Here is a 20,627-nt window from a genome sequence, read left to right as displayed (position 1 = left end):
TTTCTAATGCCTGAACATAATGTCCATCAGCCCTGAGATGAAAGTAAGACAGGTGGGGGATGATTGTTCCTTGAGCATTATTCCTTAGAGCAGGGGTGGCGAACCTACGGCTCGTGAGCTGCATGCGGCTCTTTGCCTGCTCCTGTGAGGCTCTTATTGAGCGGCTGGGCGCTGGGTTAAAAAAATAAAAGGAAAAAAATAAATATACTGTGTATATATTTATATATATGGACCCTTTCGCATTTCGTATCGTGTCGGTCGGTAACATCATAGGACGGAGGACAGATTCTGCAACCTGAGGGAAAAATGGCCACAGATCACCTTCCTCATTAACCCTTTCACTGCTGAATCTGACTGTTTGAAAGCCCCTTTAGTGACAAATGAAGCAGCGTCCCAGTTGGAGATGATTGAACTTTGTGAGGATGACAGACTGAAATCTGTGTTGAGAGAAGGAACCACAGAGTTCGGGAAAACAGTGCCCACAGACAGATATCCCAATGTTAAACAGGCTGCACTCAAGCTAATGTCAATGTTTGCAGCAACTTATGTCTGTGAATCATCTACACTGAAACAAGTAAAGTCAAAACATCGTTCTGTTCTTACCGACACACATGTGAAAGAGTTGCTTCGAGTGGCCACAACTGAGTACAAGCCAGACCTGAAAAGGCTTGTGGATAACAAAGACTGCCAAGTTTCCCACTGAGTCAGTCTAGGTAAGAAAGAAACCTATAAAACTGTTCTGCTTTGTATTATGACTGTCATTAGATCTGCAAGCCGCTGTTGTAGTGCGGGCGTGCATGTGTTGTGTGGCTCTTTGCTATGGTGCGTTTTTTTTTTTGGCTCTTTATGCTGGACTGGTTAACCACCCCTGCCTTAGAGGTTTGAGCTCGGGGATAAAGTTCCCAGACTCCTTTAAAAATCAGGCCGTTTTGTGAGTTGTTGAGTAAGGGTAACTTTCTAAACTTTTGTAAAGCTGCCTACAACTAATTTGTAATTATTCACTCCTTGTTGTAAATTGGGTAAGTGAAATACATTAAGTTATTTCTTTCTTTCTGTGTAAAAAAACACTGTGGCAGTTTGTCCCAACCTGTTATAATACCACTGCACATAAAGTCGGCTGCTCAGATGAGTGCTGCACTCCAGTTATTTCTTACTGAATATCATTAATTTCACACCTATATTGCTTTAATTTTCATGCAGGTATAATCGTGCAGGTATAATCGTAACTAAAGACATGTCTCCTTCAGTCGTCTCTCTACATGTCATGCATAAAAACAACAATCGCTATCCGAGTTTTACAAAAAGCTTCAGCGTATTTTCATGACATTATAATATAATAATCATTAAAGCTATACTGCGTAGTTTCTGTCACCCCCATGAGGAATTCTAAGTAATGATAACAAATCTGTCGGCGCGTCCACATGATACAAGCCTTACGTGATCGCGCCCCCTCCTCCACGCAGTTGCTAGTTGCCAAGGAGGACATGGATGATTAAAAAAAACATGATGGACTCTTAAGAAGAGGTAATTGTCTTCACTTTCTGCAAGGGAAAGTCACCGGATGCCACAATCTTCTGAACATAGCCATACTGAGAAATACAGAGAGAGCTGTGTGGAGCTAATAGTCTTAATTAGATTTGAAGCAACTCATTTGGCAATGGCTTGACTGTAACGGATGTTTATTAATACGTTACACACTAAAGCTTTAAAGGTATGCTCTGTGTGGTAAGCACACTCACTCATACACATGAAATATGATATGAACTGATTTCAGGCATGCCGTTATAAAGCAGCAATTCTTTGAGAATGACCATCCCATTTTCTCTGTCTTTCTTTGTTCTTTGCCTTTTGCGATTACACACTTTGAATAAAGGCTCTAGTTAGCTACAGAAACATGAACTTGAATTAGCCGCAGCCTTAAGCTAGGCTTAGCAGAAGGCTAAACTACCAGCTTGTTTACTGCATTTATGTTTCCTCTCACAGCGACTCTGGGGTGCCCTTGTTTGGATGGCAGCAGTAGGCGGTGTTGCGTCTACGGCCTCTGGTCCTCGTAGCAGGCTGCTGACATCCTAGTCTCGCTTTGCCAGACCTTCCTCCACAGCGTTGCGGAGGAGAGTCTGGCTAGTCTACATAGCATTCCGGAATGGGAGAAAAACATGCTCTGGTTTATTGGCATTTCTTGAAACCAATCACAATCATCATGGGCGCGGGCAGAGCCCCAGTGCCGCTGCAAATAGCCTCGGGAAGGAACTTTGTTTTGGTGGAACATGGAGCCTGGCATGTTGGAAAATAACTAATTCCAGTCTGTTATTCATGGATCTGATTATACCCACTTAGACAGAGAGGGTGTACATCAATCAAATGTGCATCGTCACTTTCACCAGTGCACAGAACATTGATTTGAATGATTTAAACTTAAATATCAGGCTAAAGAAACCAGCCCTTGCAGTAATAAGTGTTGAAATTGTAGTGCTTGAGGAGCTCATAAATATTGTGTTATGATAATGTAACATTTTTCTGAGATTAATTGAAACAGTGGATGGACAGAAGAGGGGAGAGGGGATGGTGCTGTAGATTGACATCAGTGCGTTGGCATGCAGTTTAAAAATACAATTATATTCGGGTTAAGGAAATACCCCGATTTCTAAAACACCATGTAAACGCCTTACCCTGGCTAAAATCAGAGTTCTATTACCCCGGGTAACAGACCTAGATAACTCCTTTAGTAACCGGGCTATTTGTGCATATATACACCTTAAGCGGGGTAAGCTCGAGTTACGAGCCCGTGCAGTTGCTCTTGTCATTTTTCCCATTCTTCCCCGTTCATGTATACGGGGAGAACATGCATTACTCTGTTATTAACTTAACCGCGGTTACTGCTGTGCATGTAAACCCCCTGAATGTGCATTAGTTCTCAAGCAGTCTGTCAGTATTAGCATAATTCATCAAATTGCACTCACAAGTGTACATCATGTAAAACAGCAGCGTCATTATACAACCCCTCAAGGGCTTCATTTTCATTCCACCTTTAGGGGAGACATAAAAAGCACTTGTCATCTGCACCATGCAAAGTTGTGTTTCTATAATGGGATACCGTTTATGCACCTGACACACCGCTTCAACAGTGCATTGAGAAAAAGGGCCTGTTAGCTGTAATTATGATTTACACAGTAGCAGTATTTAAAAAAGTAAATGCAGACCATTTATATCAATAAGAATAGACTACATATTAGAAACACCCCAGTATAACAAACAATAGCAGCACCACAGCCTACGAAATGAAAAAAATTAAATGCAATAAGTACCTCTCTAAAACAGATATTCATGAAGGCTTTATTGCAGGGCTGTTGTATTAGACTATTAGTTTTGGCTAGGTGCAGAGATGTTCACAAGTCATTTTTTGCAAGTCCAAGTCAAGTCTCAAGTCTTTGAGCTCGAGTCCAAGTCAAGTCTCAAGTCTTTGAGCTCGAGTTCAAGTCAAGTCTCAAGTCTTTTGCCATGAGTCCAAGTCAAGTCCAAGTCAAGTCTCAAGTCTCTGGCCATCTGATCTGTCCCTAACACTGTATTGTTAAAACTGTGAAGGCCATAGCATATTATTAACATCATTTCCATACTCATTAAATCATGCAGTGACCGCTTGTGCCCTATATAGAGTCATCTGTATTCATTATGTTTCTCCACTCGTTTTTTTCTGGTATTTCTGCCAAATTTGTCAACCGTCTGTATCTACATGGCTCGATACCGCTAGGGTGAACTGACCATTTAATTGTTGACATTTGTACAGCTCGTTCTAAATATAAAATTGCCTTTATGCCTGTGATTGGATTCAGGGTCGCATTGAGCTGCTTGGTGATGAGATGCAATTTACTATGTTGTCAATGATACTACTATTACTTTAATAGAATAGGGCTGAGCTATATCTCCTGAAATCAATGATTAATTGTCATATTTAGCTAACAATTAATGTAATCATATTGTATTAAATACACCTGTGCACAAGATTTTCCGTCCTTTCCAGCTCTGGGACTAAGGTTGTAGCTAACGTTAACATTATCACTCTACTCAGCATACTGCCAAACATGAGCCACATTTCCTTACCAAAAGTACGGAGTTGTCAGTTGGTTTGTGAATGAGCAAAGACAATAACAATAGACTACATATTAGAAACACCCCAGAATAACAAACAATAGCAGCACCACAGCCTACGAAATGAAAAAATTAAATGCAATAAATACCTCTCTAAAACAGATATTCATGAAGTTAGGCTTTATTGCAGGGCTGTTGTATTAGACTATTAGTTTTGGCTAGGTGCAGAGATGTTCACAAGTCATTTTTTGCAAGTCCAAGTCAAGTCTCAAGTCTTTGAGCTCGAGTCCAAGTCAAGTCTCAAGTCTTTTGCCATGAGTCCAAGTCAAGTCCAAGTCAAGTCTCAAGTCTCTGGCCATCTGATCTGTCCCTAACACTGTATTGTTAAATCTTATGAATTCAAAGCATGTCCTGTAGCTGTCACATCATATGGATACAACTATAAAGATACAATTTGGATGTTCCCAGCATTAGCACAACACTTTGCAATGGTTAGCTTGTTACCTGTGATGATATGTGCTAAATGTAATGTCTCTTTCACTCAAAAAAAATTCTAAGTGGAAATCAAGAGAAAAGTGGCAGCGCCACACCAGTTACAGAACAACATGCACCTCAGTGTCAGTCCAAATTACGCACAATAAGCAGTTTGAACTCACTGATGTAATGCCATTTATTTTCTAAGTGTTAGTACGCTCAGTGAAACTGAGTCCAACGCGAGAGAGACCCGACTCAGAGGAGGAGAGGTTAATGAGGCCAGCGTCTCCATGGCAGGTGACAGTGCGCACGGATCCGCTGCACCACGCATGGGTGAAATAATGAAATAGTAAATAGGACTACAGTAACAGAAATATGTGCAGAATTAGGACAGTCAAGACGGCCCAGTGTTTGGTGGACCGGGTACACCTTGTTCACTTAATAGCATACAAATCATCCACGGGATCAATTACGCATCACCTGAGTTTGCCCACCCGACACAGCGTTTGTTCCTGGGGAGATGGATCCGTGCGTCCAGCCTCCTGCGCGCCATGGATTTCTTAGCCTCAGCGACTACTAACTATAAAGATACTATTTGCCTGTTCCCAGCATTAGCACAACACTTTGCGATGGTTAGCTTGTTACCTGTGACGATATATGCTAAATGTAACGTCTCTTTCACATTAGTGTGTGAGTGACTGACCTATTTGGATGTGTTTTGAGACGCCTGATGAAGTCCGACGTTGTTAATCCGGCATCATTTATCTTGGTGCCACACACCTTGTATGTAGCTGTTCGCTTACTGCCACTGTTTACCAAGTTATTGAAAGCAAAACTAATGACAAAAGGCACAACTCCAGGAGGACTTGGTATCGCCACCTGCAATGCATTTTTTGACGGCGCATGCGTTACGTTGCACATTATGGCAAAGGGCAGGGGACATACAGCTCGTCATACGTTTCCCCGTATATGCGCCAATAAAAGAAAATAGAAATACATTAATACATTTAGATTTAAAAAGCAATAATTGTATGAAAACAGGTTGTTGACGAGTCTCGAAGCTCGAGTCCGAGTCAAGTCTGAAGTTTTTTGGGTCGAGTCCGAGTCAAGTCTGAAGTCAGCTGCACTGAAAAAATGGGAAATAGCAGGTCTTTGAATTTACAAAAATGAATTTAGAATATGCTACGCAATTCATTTATGTTCCTTTCAAGAACATGGTTCAATCATGTAGACTTCAGTTGTTTTTGAAGAATGTTAACTGTATGGATTCCTTTTGCGTTGATTGAAATTGATTGAATTGAACATTTTAAATGATCGAATTAAGTTTGGTCACTACCGGAAATGGTATATTTGAATCAAAGGGCGCCAGGAAGTGTAGGTGGCACTGCCAACACAGTCAAACTGTCTCAACCTATATGGTGGTATGGTCTCAACCCATGGTCTCAACGAGGACAATGCCAAAACAAGAATGTGAAGAAGAATGTTGAGCATGTGTTGACCGCGTGCAGGATTCATTCTACAACAGCCATGTGTCGTCTCCGACACGAAAAAGTAAGTTAACATCAATCAAAATGATTTTGTTCATGTTCATAAAGGCGACATTTTCATTAAATTTATATTTGTGTACTGCATGTAACAGTTACAAAAGTCCGTTGACTTGTTTGTGTATAAAGTTATATTAATATATCGGTTTTCTTATAACTAAGTTAGCTAATACCATCTACTTAGTTTAGCATTAATAATTGTGTTTCTCCGCTGACCCCCCACCCCCCTGACAGTCCCGCTCCCAACAACGGTATTTCAGTGTTGAAATAACATATAATAATATAATAATAACAGCATAGTTAATGGCAGCCGGTGAAGAGGAGCCAGTCGACCTCTTTTTCCCCGAGCTTGACCCTCCACCTCGGTGAGAATGAGTGTTAGTAAAGTGGTCGGGTTTTGTTTGCGACATTTCCATTACATTGATGCTGTTGTAACGTTACTTCATGTAACAATTAAACAGGTCCGTCGAGTTGTTTGGGCATTACGTTATAAATATAAAGGTTTGCTAATAGCTAAGGTCAGAGCCATGTCTTTCTCTATCACTCTGGCTAAGGATAGCTAGCTAATACCACTACTAGCTTACTACTTAGTTTAGCATGTATAATTGTGTTTCTCTACTGACACCCTGCTTCTCTGTGTGTGTGTGTGTGTGTGTGTGTGTGTGTGTGTGTGTGCTTGTTTTACTATATTTGTGGGGTCCAAAAACCGGGGAATACAGTATACTTTTGGGGTCTGCATAGCCTTGTGGGGCCCAAAATGCTGGACCCCACAAGTTTAAAGGGCTGTTTGAGGGTTAGAATTAGGTTATGGTGAGGGTAAGGGTTAAGGTTAGGCATTTAGTTGTGATGGTTAAGGTTAGGGTAAGGGGCTAGGGAATGCATTATGTCAATGACGGGTCCCCACAAAGATAGTGAAACAAACGTGTGTGTGTGTGTGTGTGTGTGTGTGTGTGTGTGTGTGTGTGTGTGTGTGTGTGTGTGTGTGTGTGTGTGTGTGTGTGTGTCTTTGCTTTATTTTGTGTGGTCTTTTAATTATTGAGCCAGTGTGCTTGGTTCACCTCACTGATTCTAAATGTTTTCTTTCATAGGATCCTATTTGAGCAGCATACACATTCAAAGGCTTTATAGTGGTAAGTGCTGTCATATTTATTTTGTGTTGCTTTTTTCAATGTACATTTCCAAAAATAATTGAAAGTTACAGATGGAAACATCTGTTTTTTTCTCAATTGTTTATACTGTAAATGGAAATGGACCTACTCCCACAGACATTTCCATTTTAAACAAGCCTTTAACAATATCAGAAACATTAAAAGTTGTTGTTTAGTGTTCTTGTATTTAAAGACCTATCAATTTGGAAGTGAGATTTCCATCGTGTTGTGAATTTTTATAGTGCAGCGGACCTTTTTGTTTATATCTGAGCTTAAATGATAAGAAATATGACTGGCAGTAATGTTGAGCTTGATATATGTTACAGGGCTAGGCGGTTGGAATGTGGAGATGTAAGGGGTGTACAGAAACTCTGTCAAGTAGGTCCAAGCTTTTGCATCACTACAAGTTAAAGCATCCACATTTTGGACGTAGTGCTCGCTTTCCATGTACATACGTGGACTGTCCATGCACATTTAAGACGTGGAATGCCCTTATTGTCCACCAAAGTAAAATCCATTTAACAGAAGCCCCTCACAAGGAGGAAGCGATATTCAGTTGTCACCTTTGTGCTTGTAGTGATTTATCATCAGAGAGGTATTATTTTGCTCATATCAATGCACATCTTAAAAGAAATGAGATTTTTTTTTTTTTCATTTGTATGTTTTTAGGCTGCGACTTTAAAACAAACGTTTATTGTACATTAATGTTGTACATACATGAAAACACTGCCATCATACATTGGTTGATTTTAAACCTGGAGTAGTTATTACTACTAGGATATCATCTGTGAATGAATTGGAGGCAAATAGTCAGGAGTGTGTAGGGCAGTCAGATACTGCCATTCCTTCAAATACTCATTATCATATTGAGGACTTGCAGAAGGTCATAGAGCAAAGATTTGCAGCTGCTTTGCTGAAGTTGGAGCATTTGGTCCATGTGCCAAGCTCTGTCGATGTTTTCTTAGGGGAACTCCATCATTTGATTGGTTCTGCACCGGTTTCGTTATCTTGTGACATTGTAAGTGAAATATTTAATCGGCGAAACATCCCTGTCCATGAACTTATAATTAGAGAAACTGTTAATGCAATTTGTTCTGGTAATCCTGTGCAAAGGTCCATACAAAAAGGTGGCCCTCTAAGTACTGCATATCTGCGTAAGCAGTATTACAAGGAGAACTTCAGTGTTGTAGAGCCCGTTGAATACATTCTTGATGCAAAAAACAAACGCAGTTTCCAATATGTCCCAATATTGAAGTCCTTACAGCAGCTGTTAAGTAGAAGGGATATCATTGATACAATTGTTGAGGGCCATCAAAGACAGGAGGGCACACATTCTGGTGTGTCATATAAGTACAGGTCCTCAAGAGATGGTTCCCTATTTAAGGAAAATAGTTTCTTCTCTGGTGAAAAGCCGAGAATCATCCTAAATTTGTATGTGGATGACTTTGAAACTTGTAACCCCCTTGGCACGTCGCGGAAAAAACACAAGCTTTGTGCGGTATATTGGGTATTGGCTAACTTGCCTCCGGGGTCTCATTCCTCATTATCATCTATCTACATGTCAGTTTTGTGCAAAAAACCTATGGTTATGATAAGGACTTTGAACCTCTTCTACAAGATCTGAAAACTCTGGAGGAGCTGGGTGTTTATGTCTCGCTATTAGGTGAGTCAGTTAAAGGTACTGTATTCAGTGTAGTGGCTGACAACCTGGGAGCGCACAGCGTTGCAGGATTTTTGGAGAGTTTCTCGGTGGAACACTGTTGCAGATTTTGCACAGGATGATTTTCAGCTACATTCTGTTGCATCTGGTGCATTCAGTTTGAGAACAAAGGAGCTTCATCAAGCCCATGTCAAACAAGCCCAAGATACAGGTACACATTGTTGTGGGGTGAAAAAAGAATGCATCTTCACAAACAACTGTCTCATTTTCATGCCATCTTTGGCTATCCACCTGATCTTGCCCACGATGTTTTTGAGGGTATAATCCCAGTCGAGCTAGCCCAATGCTTAAGAGTACTTATTTCCAGAAAGCTTTTCACATTAGGTGACCTGAACAATGCCATTCAGAAGTTTCCCTACAAATGGGTTGACAAGACTAACAAACCTCATGTAGTGTCACAAAGTTTCTCCAGCAGAAAAACAGTGGGGGGAAATGCTCATGAAAACTGGAGCCTGCTCGTTTTTACCTTTTTTGGTTGGATCACTTGTACCCGAAGATGAGCCTGCGTGGCTTATTCTCATGGACCTGAAGGACATCACAGAGCTTGTTGTTGCCCCTGTGCATAGTGATGACTCGCTTGCGTTTTTAGAAGGTAAAATCATAGAGCACTGGCAGAGATACAAAGAGTTGTTCCCTGACACCAGGCTGCTACCAAAACACCATTATTTGGAACACTACCCTCAGATGATTAGGCTGTTTGGTCCAGTTGTCAGCCAGTGGACAATGCGCTTTGAGGCTAAGCATAGATTTTTCAAGCAGGTTATCAGACACACAAGCTGCTTCAAGAATGTGCCCCTATCATTAGCCTCGAAGCATCAGATGATGATTGCTTACCATCTGAGCTCTCCATGTCTGAGCAAGCCTGACCTAGAGGTCTCAGCTGTATCCACTCTACCAGTAGACTTACTCAAAGAGGAGATAGCACAAGCCATCAGGCAAAAGTTCCCTGACACACCTGAGGTACACCTTGCACAGTGTGTGACAACTAAGGGCATAACCTATAGGAAGGGAATGATACTGGCCCACAGAGCAGCAGGCGGATTGCCTGAATTTAGTGAAATTGACCAAATCTGTATTTTACATGAGAGTGTATTTTACATTGTGAAAGAGCTCAGTGGTTGGTACAGAGAGCATTGTAGAGCCTTTGAACTCAGCCAACCACACATCAGTACATTCACTTTTGTGGCACCCAGTGAACTCAGTGATACTTATCCACTTGTTGATTACAAGATTGGATCAGCCCGCATGGTGACTTTAAAAAGGCATATTGAAATACAAGGTGAGCTAGCAACGGAGTTGAGTGGTATGATGATATGCTTTTGTCTACAGAAGTAAATATGATTACCGGATTGTGCAGCTTCTATTCTTCCTGCATATACTTCTAATTAGGGCTGAACGATTAATTGCATTTGCGATAATATCGCGATATGTTAAAACGCGATTTCCTAATCGCAAAGGCTGCGATTTGGTCACGTGACTGGAAAGGGCTAATCAGTCTGCACTCCGCAGAAAAAGCATCAACTTGGCACGCTCGCTACGCCGTACCTTGAGCTGATTTCTGTCATTCAAACAACTCTGAGTTGTAGTTTAAAACGTGTATAGCCATTTTAATAAAATTAAGGGTTTTATTCTGGCTCGAGTCCATACATGCAGTTAATGGATACAGGAACGCAGAACTCAAGGCTCAGTTGGCAACGATTAGCTCTGATTAGCGGTTAGCTCCGGTTAGCGGTTAGCTCCGTTATAAAGATATGAGTGGAGGAGCTGCCACTGAGAGGGGTAACAATCAGACTCTGATAAATGACGTTCGGGGAGTTTTCACAGCAGCGTGGCCGCAGTGTTTCAACAGTTTTATTAGTACAGTACAGTTAATCCCACGGCAAGAACACCAGCAACTAGCTAACGCAACGATAGCCTCTCTGAACAAGTGCACACGGCAGCACGCAACTTCACGAGGGGGAGGGGCTGGAGGCAGCTCCTCTCTGTGCTCTGTAAAAAAAATACACGTGTGTGTGTGTGTGTGTGTGTGTGTGTACTATATACTATATTTTTACTTATTTAACTGTCTAGTGTGTAATTGTGTGTTGTTCATACTATAAAATGATTTATTGTTTGTCTTTGTTGAATAATACAGAAGACAAAGAGCTTAAAAGAAAATCGAATATTGAATCGCAATCGCAATATTTGGGAAAAAAATCGCAATTAGATTATTTTCAAAAATCGTTCAGCCCTACTTCTAATGCAATACTTGTTCTAACCTACTATATTTCTTATATCACAGGGTGTTCGCAGATCCTAAACATGTCTAACATTGAATTTTATAAATAATAAGCAATACAAGGGAAAGTTCACATTTTAATTCATATGGTCTAAATTTTAACCCAAACTTTTAATTTTTCTTTTTTTGTCAACATTAATAGTTATAGGTTCTACTGCATCAGAGGTAACATGTCTGATTTAGCAGCTCACATACTGACCTTCAGAAAGAAACTAGAAAATCCATGGACCAGTCACCAGTTGTATGGGTCCTAGTTACATGTATACCAGCATCTTGCTGTCTAAGTTAAATAACAGTTTAATACAATCATCTAGTTAACAACCCACCATATTCCTACCTAACACTGACTTCTGACAGGGACCAGATATGCAGTACCGACCTTTATATTGACCTGCAGCCAAGAGTAATTTGAAATATAGTTTAAAAATAATTTAAAAGGTCTTTTAAAATATGAAATTTAATTTTTTGTAGACCTCTGTGGTAACCCTGTATTCTGGTTGGTTATCTTTTAGTTCCTTTTCTTCTTTCTCTATCCTAATCTATATTAAACTTTTTTAAATGTATGTAAATGCTGCATTAAATAGCTGAAAAGTTGGCTTTTACCACTGAATTTGAAAGCTCAAATTTATGGATGAATGTCTGAAGTCTATTTTTTGTTTGTGTGTATGTGCAGAGTAAACAGCTGTGAAGATGGAGACTCCTGTGATCCTTAAGATCCACTTGACTGATGGCAGCTCTCAGAGGTTGACTCTCCCCCATGGACTCCCTGCATCTGTTGATGAACTTATGGAGAATGTGAAGAAACAGTGTGGACTTCAGGGCAATTTTAGACTTCAGTTTATGGATTCCTTGTTCGGAAATGAGTTCCTTAACCTTACCTCAATGTCAGAAGTACAAGACAGAGGTACTCTTAAAGTAATTGATATGTCAAGGCCCACCACTGTGCAGCATGATGATGAGAGGTCTCCTGTTCTCAGTCCAGCCCTAAATCCCCAAGCATTCAGTCCTTCATGTGACTCTTCATCCCTTTCAGGTGGATCTGTAGATACAGATGTACTGTCATCAAATGAGTCTACAAGCTCACGGTCCACTTGGCCTGCAGTCTTTCATGTGCCTAAGTTCTCCTACGATTCTGAAATAAAACTTCGGCAGGCAAGTTTAGCTTATATTGAAAATGGCACTGTACTTATTCCAGATCCTAAGTTGAAGTCGGCCATTCTTGACAGTTTGGTGCAGGAAATTGTGCAGTATAAAGTCTATGTCACTGATAAGGAGATGGAACAGGTAGCAGAGTCTCATCAAGACACATCCATGTTTAACTGAGAAGGGGTCCTCTTCTGGATGTGGTGGATGGAAGACCAGTTTAAAATATAAACTATCCAACTACCGCACACAACTGAGAAAACTAGGCTGCCCAGAAGTGACAGTGAACTCTTTAAAAAACAAGCCTGCAGGGAGACGCAGTGCAGCCTTTGGTGTCAAAAAGGCAAAGAGAGCGGAGGTGAATTTTTGCCCAACATATCCATCAGCAGAAACTGAGGAAAGTCTGGAGACCATGCAGAAAGCTCTGCTCTTGGATGTAAAGAAGAGGGACAACAGAGAGGTTGTGAAACTCAAGATGGAAAAGACTTTTGCACACAGAAGACATGAAGTTGTTCGTGATGCACCAATGGTGGAGGATTTCATGGCAAGGTGGCCTGCTCTGTTTGATGTCAGTGAGGTAAGGCTTATCTCATGCTGGTTTTTCATCTCTGGTTTACTGTTGATATAAGTGAGGTCTTGGATATGGTGGCAAACTGCTAACATGCCTGACTGTATATTATCCATCTGTGCTTTATCACTCACGACTGTCCTGGTCTACTGCATGTGTGATGGTGGCTTTATCTCTGACGTTTACCATTTTAACCTAATTCCTTTTGTGCTTATTACCTGTTTTCAGATCAACGCTGAATTCAAGAGAATCACCACAGTCCCACTTCAATCCAAGTTTCTGTCTCAGCTTGACCTCCACTCTGACAACCTGATGAAGCTGTTCAAAAAGAGAGGAGGGCAGCTAGGGGAAAGGCTCAAAACAGTCACTGCACAAATGGCTGATTTAAGTAGTTCCTAGTGGCCCCCGGGCCAGAATACCTAGATACCTTAAGGATTATGACAGTGTTCTTGAAAACATTAAGATTGTAGAATTGTGGAAAGGTTATGTAAAATGGTAAAATATTTTATTTACCACAATTTATTGGCAAGAATGGCATACAAATTGTACAGAAAGCAAGGGAGGCCCTACGTCTATTTATTTTTAATCTTTCTCCTACTAAATTCATCTTTTTGTCTCAGTTTTAACCTTTCCTCTTTATTTATTTTCTTATCTTCATATTTGTGTCTTTCTTTGTCTTTACTGTCAGTCTCTTTCCTACGTGATTTGGAGCTGACAGCAAGGCTAGTACCATTGTAGGAACCATGTTGTAATATTCTTAGAGAAATATGTACCCATATGACAGTGTACACCAGTAGTTGACTTCAAAATGAAGCAAAAGTGCTAAACTAAGAGGCTAATTAAAAATATTCTTTCAGTGTGATGATATAGATCAGGGGTGGCCAACCAGTTAGGTATAAAGAGCCACAAAAAAAAAACACACCATAGCAAAAAGCCACACAACACATGCACGTCCACACTACAACAGCAACAGTGTCTTCCAGATCTGATGACAGTCATAATACATAGCAGTTTTCATAGTTTTTTTTCTCACTTAGATTGACTCAGTGGGAAACCTGACAGTCTTTGTTATCCACAATCCTTTTCAGGTCTTGCTTGAACTCGGTTGTGGCCACTCGAAGCAACTCTCTCACTCATTTGTCACTAAAGGGGCTTTCAAACAGTCGGATTCAGCAGTGAAAGGATTAACGAGGAAGGTGATCTGTGGCCGCTGTTTTTCCTCAGGTTGCAGAATCTGTCCTCAAAATTTTTATTATCATTATTTTCCATTTTAAAATAACTGGCAAATGTATTGGCAGTATTGGCAGATGCATTCAAATGTGTTTTTTTTTAACTTATCTGAAATACTGTATGTTTCAGAAAAGTTAAAAACAACAATCAACCAATGACACAGCCCCCAGCCACACAGTAAGAGCCTCACAGGAGCAGGCAAAGAGCCGCATACGGCTCAAGAGCCACAGGTTCGCCACCCCTGATATAGATGCTGGACGGGAGTGTGTGAGAGTCTGTATCTACATGGGTGAAGATCCAGAAAACCTTGTGCAGCAATATGTGGTATGTGTTGTGTGCTTACTACTCCCTTTTTATTGTCCGGATTGATCACTTGGGCTGAAATGATTCTTTGATTAATAGATAATGTATTGATTTATAATTTTGATAATCTATTAAATTATTCTGTTTCATAGCATTATACAATCAGTACTTAACAAATCTGAGACATGACTTTAGACTGGCTAGTTGTGGTGGGTATGTGATTATTTTCAATGTATTTTCTTTATTTATAAATCATTTATTGTTAAATTTGTCAGATTATTTAAATAAACAAGAAAACATCACAAATTTAATTAGTTAAATTAATCGTAGTTACAACACTATATATCTTCCCACACTCAACTACTGTTCTGTCAACATTTTTTTGTCTCTGTGATTTAATATTAAGTTGTTTCTCGATTGGTCTTATTTACTGGTTTTTAGGGCATGGATAAAGACTCCATCAACGAGGCCATTGAAGACACCACTGTTGGGATTTATGTTCTTAAAGAACACGCTTCAAGTGATGAACCAGAGGACATCGGAATTGTCCTTGAAGGCGTCAAGGTGTTGCAAGATCTTGATAATGTAGCATTATCTGTTGCTATGCTGTTTGGACTAATGTATGCCCTGAACTTCAGCTACCCTGCTGGCCTTCGTTATACCTTTGAGGTAATCCAAAAGATTTTCATGGAACTTGATGGAGGGAAACTTTCCAACAAAGCACTCGCTCTAAAAAACAGACTCTTCCAGTGAAAGGGTCAGAGAGACTGCGCCGTCAGCCAAATGGCATAGTTGTCCTTAAAGGCATCGTTGGTATGGCTGTACCGTTTGGACTAGTTTTGTTTGTTTGAATTAACTGGACAGGATTTGCATGGATCTGCATGGAAATAACCTTTTGCAAACAAAGCAAAAGTTTGCTCTCTGAAAACAGGCTCTTTTAGTAAAGACTGAGCTGTCAGCAATAAACCAACAGGCATCATTGGTACTGTTATACCAGATGGACCACTTTTTCCCTTGTGAAGCCATTATGAAAACAATTTTAAGATATTTTTTGAAAACATTTTTCTCTGTGTTTAATCCTCAGGAAAAAAAATCTACACAGGGTTGATATTTTAGTTGTTTTTTTTCTGTCCTTTGCAAAACCACTTTGAAAACAGAGTGCACAATTTAAAGGGTAACATCGGGTTTTTCAAACTGGACCCTATTTTGCTATGTTCTTGTTACTGATGGGAACAACAATCTTCGACATTGGTCCAGTATAAAGCGAGATCGCTGCAGTGGGCAGCTGCCAAACAAGCTTCAATGTAAATTAAAGGACAATTGCGCACCTTCAATTTACGTCCAAGTGCTGTTTTTGCCGCTGACAGATACAACATTACAGATACAACATTACAGAGAGAGACCTTTTTGTTAAAGAGTAAGATCCTTTTAGTTTAACATGAAACAGCCCCGAAATCAACATCACCAAACCCACCAGACTAAAAGTACTGATTAGGATCTTACTCTTTAACTAAAAGGTCTATCGCTGTAGGGATCCTTTCCATAATGTTGTCACACACTTAGAATAATAATCTGAGCATGTCAGCGGCAAAAACTGAACTTTTAGTGGACGCTAACTGACCATGCACAGTTGCCTTATATAACATTACAGCGATCTTGCTCAATGCTGGACCAATTTTCAAAGATTGTTGTTCACATCAGTCATTTACACACAAAAACATAGGGAAATTGGGTCCAGGTTGAAAAAAAACTGAAGTTACCCTTTAAGCTTAGGAGTAAGCACTAGCTCTTATTTTGCCTTATTCACTTAGTGCCATGTTTGATTTAGACTATTTCAGGGAAATATTTTTATATATAAATTTAGATAATCATTTTTTTGCTCTCGGGAGAGCACTGTTTGTGATAACAGTTCACAGTATTTTGTATTTGCACTTTTAAATATAATGTGAAGAGTACTATAATTGTCTTTGCCATGTCCACTGAAGATATGTTTGAAATATTAAATGTCTTTGCTGTTCTATGAAGATGTTTTGAATTATGTATATGCTCCTATTGTTACACTGAAGATGGTTAGTGCGAGGTTACTCTGTATTTAAAACCATTGCACTGTAGAATTTACAATTTGAAAACATTGTGGTTTGCATTGTTCTGTGGTTGAATCCACGGCCGTTGATGTAGAGGTTTTTGATCCCTCTGTGAAAAATTGGTATGTTCTAAGTTTTATTACTCAATATAGACAATTTTGAGTACAGAACTCTGACTCTGCCTTTTTTTTGTCAATGCAAATCAATTCACCATAAAACTGTATTTATACACGTGCACACACAAGGAACCGATGGCTACAATACATTTGGATAGTGTTAACTTTAACAAATCATGTTAGATTTAGAGACCCCACTTGAGTACCAGGAACATGATGAAATTACCTTAAAGTTAAATAATACCTTTACATAATACTAGCTTTAAGAAATCATGTTGCAGTTACAGTCTAAAATCAGGTATCCTCAACATGATGTACACATTAAAATCAAGTAAATTCAAAAGACTTTTTTTTTCAGTGTGTTTGTGCGACTTAAGTGCGACTCGAGTCCGAGTCTCAGACTCAAGTCCCCATCTCTGGCTAGGTGTACCTAATACACTAGCAAAAGAATGTAATTGTTGTTTGTTATACTTGATAAATCATGCACCTTTTGTTAGATTTCCTTATACTCATATAATAATAATATACATTTTCATTTATTTGAAGTAACTCTGCTAATATCAATATTTTTTCACATTAACAAAGGACCAAATGACTAGGTGAATATGAAAGGGATCGATTGTAGTGGTGAACCCACAGAGAATTATGACCCAGCCTTGCAGCACCAAGAGCAGTTACAGAGCGTTTAGCCTCGTTTACGTGTTGTTTTGATTGTCCGGCCTGCAGCTTAACTGTTTGATTCGCTCCTCATCAACTACATTTTCAACACAGCAGCCCACTGTATACTAAGCACCAGGTAGACAAAATTAGTGACTAGCTGATAGGACCGCACTATTAATCAAGCAACTGTTTGCTAAAAAAAAATTTACCATGCCGTAATATATCAATGTTATGTAAGCTACTCGTTACCGCTGCCCCCAAGTGGCCAAAACAATCACTTAATGTAGGTTTAAAGGACGACAAGATTGGAGCCCCTGGTAGCTCACCTGGTTGAGCATGTGCCCCATGTACCAAGTCTCAGTCCTTACCGCAGTGGCCCAGGTTTGATTCCAACCCGCGGCCCTTTGCTGCATGTCGTCCCCCCTCTCTCTCCCCTTTTTCCTGTCTACAGCTTTCCTATCAAAGGCAAAAAAAGGGAAAAAAGGACTACAAGATTGATACCAATCCCTTGTCTATTTCTTAACAAACAAGCTGTCCAATACTTTTGTGCAGCATCTTCAGCTTTAGCACAAGTTGGTAGAAAAGGTCTGTAAGCACAGGTTTGGTTAGGTGACCAGATGTCCCGGTTTGACCGGGACAGTCCCGATTTTGAGTTGCGTGTCCCAACTACTATGAAATTGTCCCGGTTGTCAGCGATCACATAGCCGACATGATCTTATTATAGCCCAATCATTAACTGAACCCATGTAGAAAGCCTAATAAAGCGTCCAGCGTATGATTTTAACAATGTGTGTGTGTGTGTGTGTGTGTGTGTGTGTGTGTGTGTGTGTCAGTCAATCGTAGCGGTCTGCGTCTGCATAATCTGTGCAGCCAGCGTTACAATGTATATTTGTAAACATTGTTGCAATGCCTCTTCTTATCTGTCTCGTTTTAAGCGCGGTGAAGTTGGCAGGATGTTTGATATTCAGTTGATATTCGATTTTAACTTCCCCTTCGTTCGAGATCGACAACGCAATTCAGGTCAATGACGTGATCAGGGTCAAAGAAAGTTGACATCCATCCATCCATCCATCCATCTTCGTCCGCTTATCCAGCGTCGGGTCGCGGGGGGAGCAGCTCCAGCAGGGGACCCCAAACTTCCCTTTCCCGAGCCACATTAACCAGCTCCGACTGGTGGATCCCGAGGCGTTCCCAGGCCAGGTTGGAGATATAATCGGTATATAATATATATATCGGTTGGAGATATATATACTCGGTCTTCCCCGAGGCCTCCTCCCAGCTGGACGTGCATGGAACACCTCCCTAGGGAGGCGCCCAGGGGGCATCCTTACCAGATGCCCAAACCACCTCAACTGGCTCCTTTGAGGAGACGCAAAGGAGCAGCGGCTCTACTCCGAGCTCCTCGCTTCTCACCCTATCTCTAAGGGAGATGCCAACCACCCTCCTGAGGAATTTCAGCCACTTCGTTCTTTCGGTCATGACCCAGCCTTCATGACCATAGGTGAGGGTAGGAATGAAAACTGACCGGTAGATCGAGAGCTTTGCCTTCTGGCTCAGCTCTCTTTTCATCACAACGGTGCGAAAGAAAGTTGACATATTACAGAGTATCAAGAGAAAACAACTACAATTATTATCGCTAGAGATTTGTATTTTACTTCATCATCTGTTCTGTCGCTAGGTTCTGTGTAAGGGATCGTCGACAAATTACCGTTTTGGTAGATCGGCAATGACAGTAGGGATGCAAAACGTTGGCTATTTCTTGAAAAAATATTCACTAATAATTCATTTTCATGACTTCCCAGTACGTGCAGTTCAGTTATTATTATTTCTGGAAAATATGAAATAAAAATCTCATTCTCTCATTCTGATTGCTGTAGTAGGCTACTTCCCAATCACTCACTGCTACTTACTACAGGTCACCGTTTCTTGAAAAGACAATTTATATGGAAGCAGGACTCAATTTTCTTTGAAAAATATTCACCAAAATTCAATAAAAGGGCCTTTCTAAAAAGCATTGAGCATTGAGAACTTGGTAAGTGTACAGCCAGTTTATTACACTTACAAAGTTCTCAATGGTTCGGTTTACATGTAGGGAGCCTTATTATGCTACCATTGAAGTGTGGTGCTATTTTGAGCTTTGTTAATGGTATAAAATAGCGATTTACCCTCTGCCCCGAAAGCTAGCGTTACAAGCTAATCACCAGTTTGCGCTAACTTGTTTCAAGCTAGATAAACATTTGATTAGCATGAAAACATGTCCCACAGAACGGTCGACTCGGTGTATGTATGCATGTATTTCACAAGCCAATCACAGCATGACATCCCTGCTTTAAATCTGTTCTCTCCTCTGCGGTTGTCAGTTGTCATTTCAGGCAAAGAGTGCGACCCTCCTCCTGCCCTTCCACCTCCAGTCATCTTCACCCACGGTACCATGGGTCTTCGTCCAGCTGACTGCTCCCATTGACGCCTTCGATTCGGTCTTCGTGCTCCTTCACCACCACCACCAGTGTCTAGACTCCATCGGGGGGGATATGTCTGGGTTTCTCTACCCCTTTAAAACATATTTGATATGATGGAGTCTAATCTCCAAAGACTTTATACATTTCATATTTTGCATAATTAGCTTACAAATAAATCTTTGCATATCTGCAACGAAGTCTCTCCTGATTGAAATGTTGTTAACCCCTAGGTTCATTTTGCGCCAGAATTGTCCTTTAATACTACGTCATCTTAGTATTAATGACGTTGAGCTGCTGCTATGCACACAGATGCTAAAGGGGGATTTTTTAGAGCCACTGACCAAGCATCTGTATGAGTTGGGAGTGAGAAGGGGTTGCATAGTCATGCACATTTGGAGCTTTTTTCTGGTTGCAGAGAGCTGAAGAATGGTCAACTTTGGTTAAAACACTGCATTCGTCCCTTTTTACCCCACCGTCCAATCACAGTGGAGGAGGGGCGGGACAAATACAACAATGACCAACCATCATGTACAAGTGCTTAACAACAACAACTGAGGAGAGATGAATACTGCTGGACCGTATATCTGTCCTCTCTACCTACTGTATGTGCTTCAGCCTTTAAGGGTTTGAGACTGTTGCACCTCTGACTGGCTTGGTTGGGTCACCTGTAGCCAAACCCAACAGTGACGTCACAGTGGACTGACCACAACCTGAGTACACCACAGCAAGGTGACAACTCCAACCACTGGAGGTTAGCAAAAACAAGATATTCAGCAGGTTTGTATAAGGTTGCTCATAAGGAGATCATTACTAA

General features: G+C 40.6%; 1 long non-coding RNA gene across 1 annotated transcript; it reads left to right on the top strand.

The window, feature by feature from the left end:
• The first annotated feature begins 6,008 nt into the window (after positions 1-6,008).
• LOC118494322 lies at positions 6,009-15,507 on the top strand. The gene is made up of 3 exons (XR_004896438.1): positions 6,009-6,111; positions 14,466-14,519; positions 14,936-15,507. It is a non-coding gene; the product is annotated as an uncharacterized LOC118494322 (long non-coding RNA).
• Positions 15,508-20,627: the final 5,120 nt, after the last annotated feature.

Source organism: Sander lucioperca, chromosome 22 (genome assembly GCF_008315115.2).
Source record: "Sander lucioperca isolate FBNREF2018 chromosome 22, SLUC_FBN_1.2, whole genome shotgun sequence".
Classification (NCBI taxonomy): domain Eukaryota; kingdom Metazoa; phylum Chordata; class Actinopteri; order Perciformes; family Percidae; genus Sander; species Sander lucioperca.
This window is presented reverse-complemented; position numbering and strand designations above follow the sequence as displayed.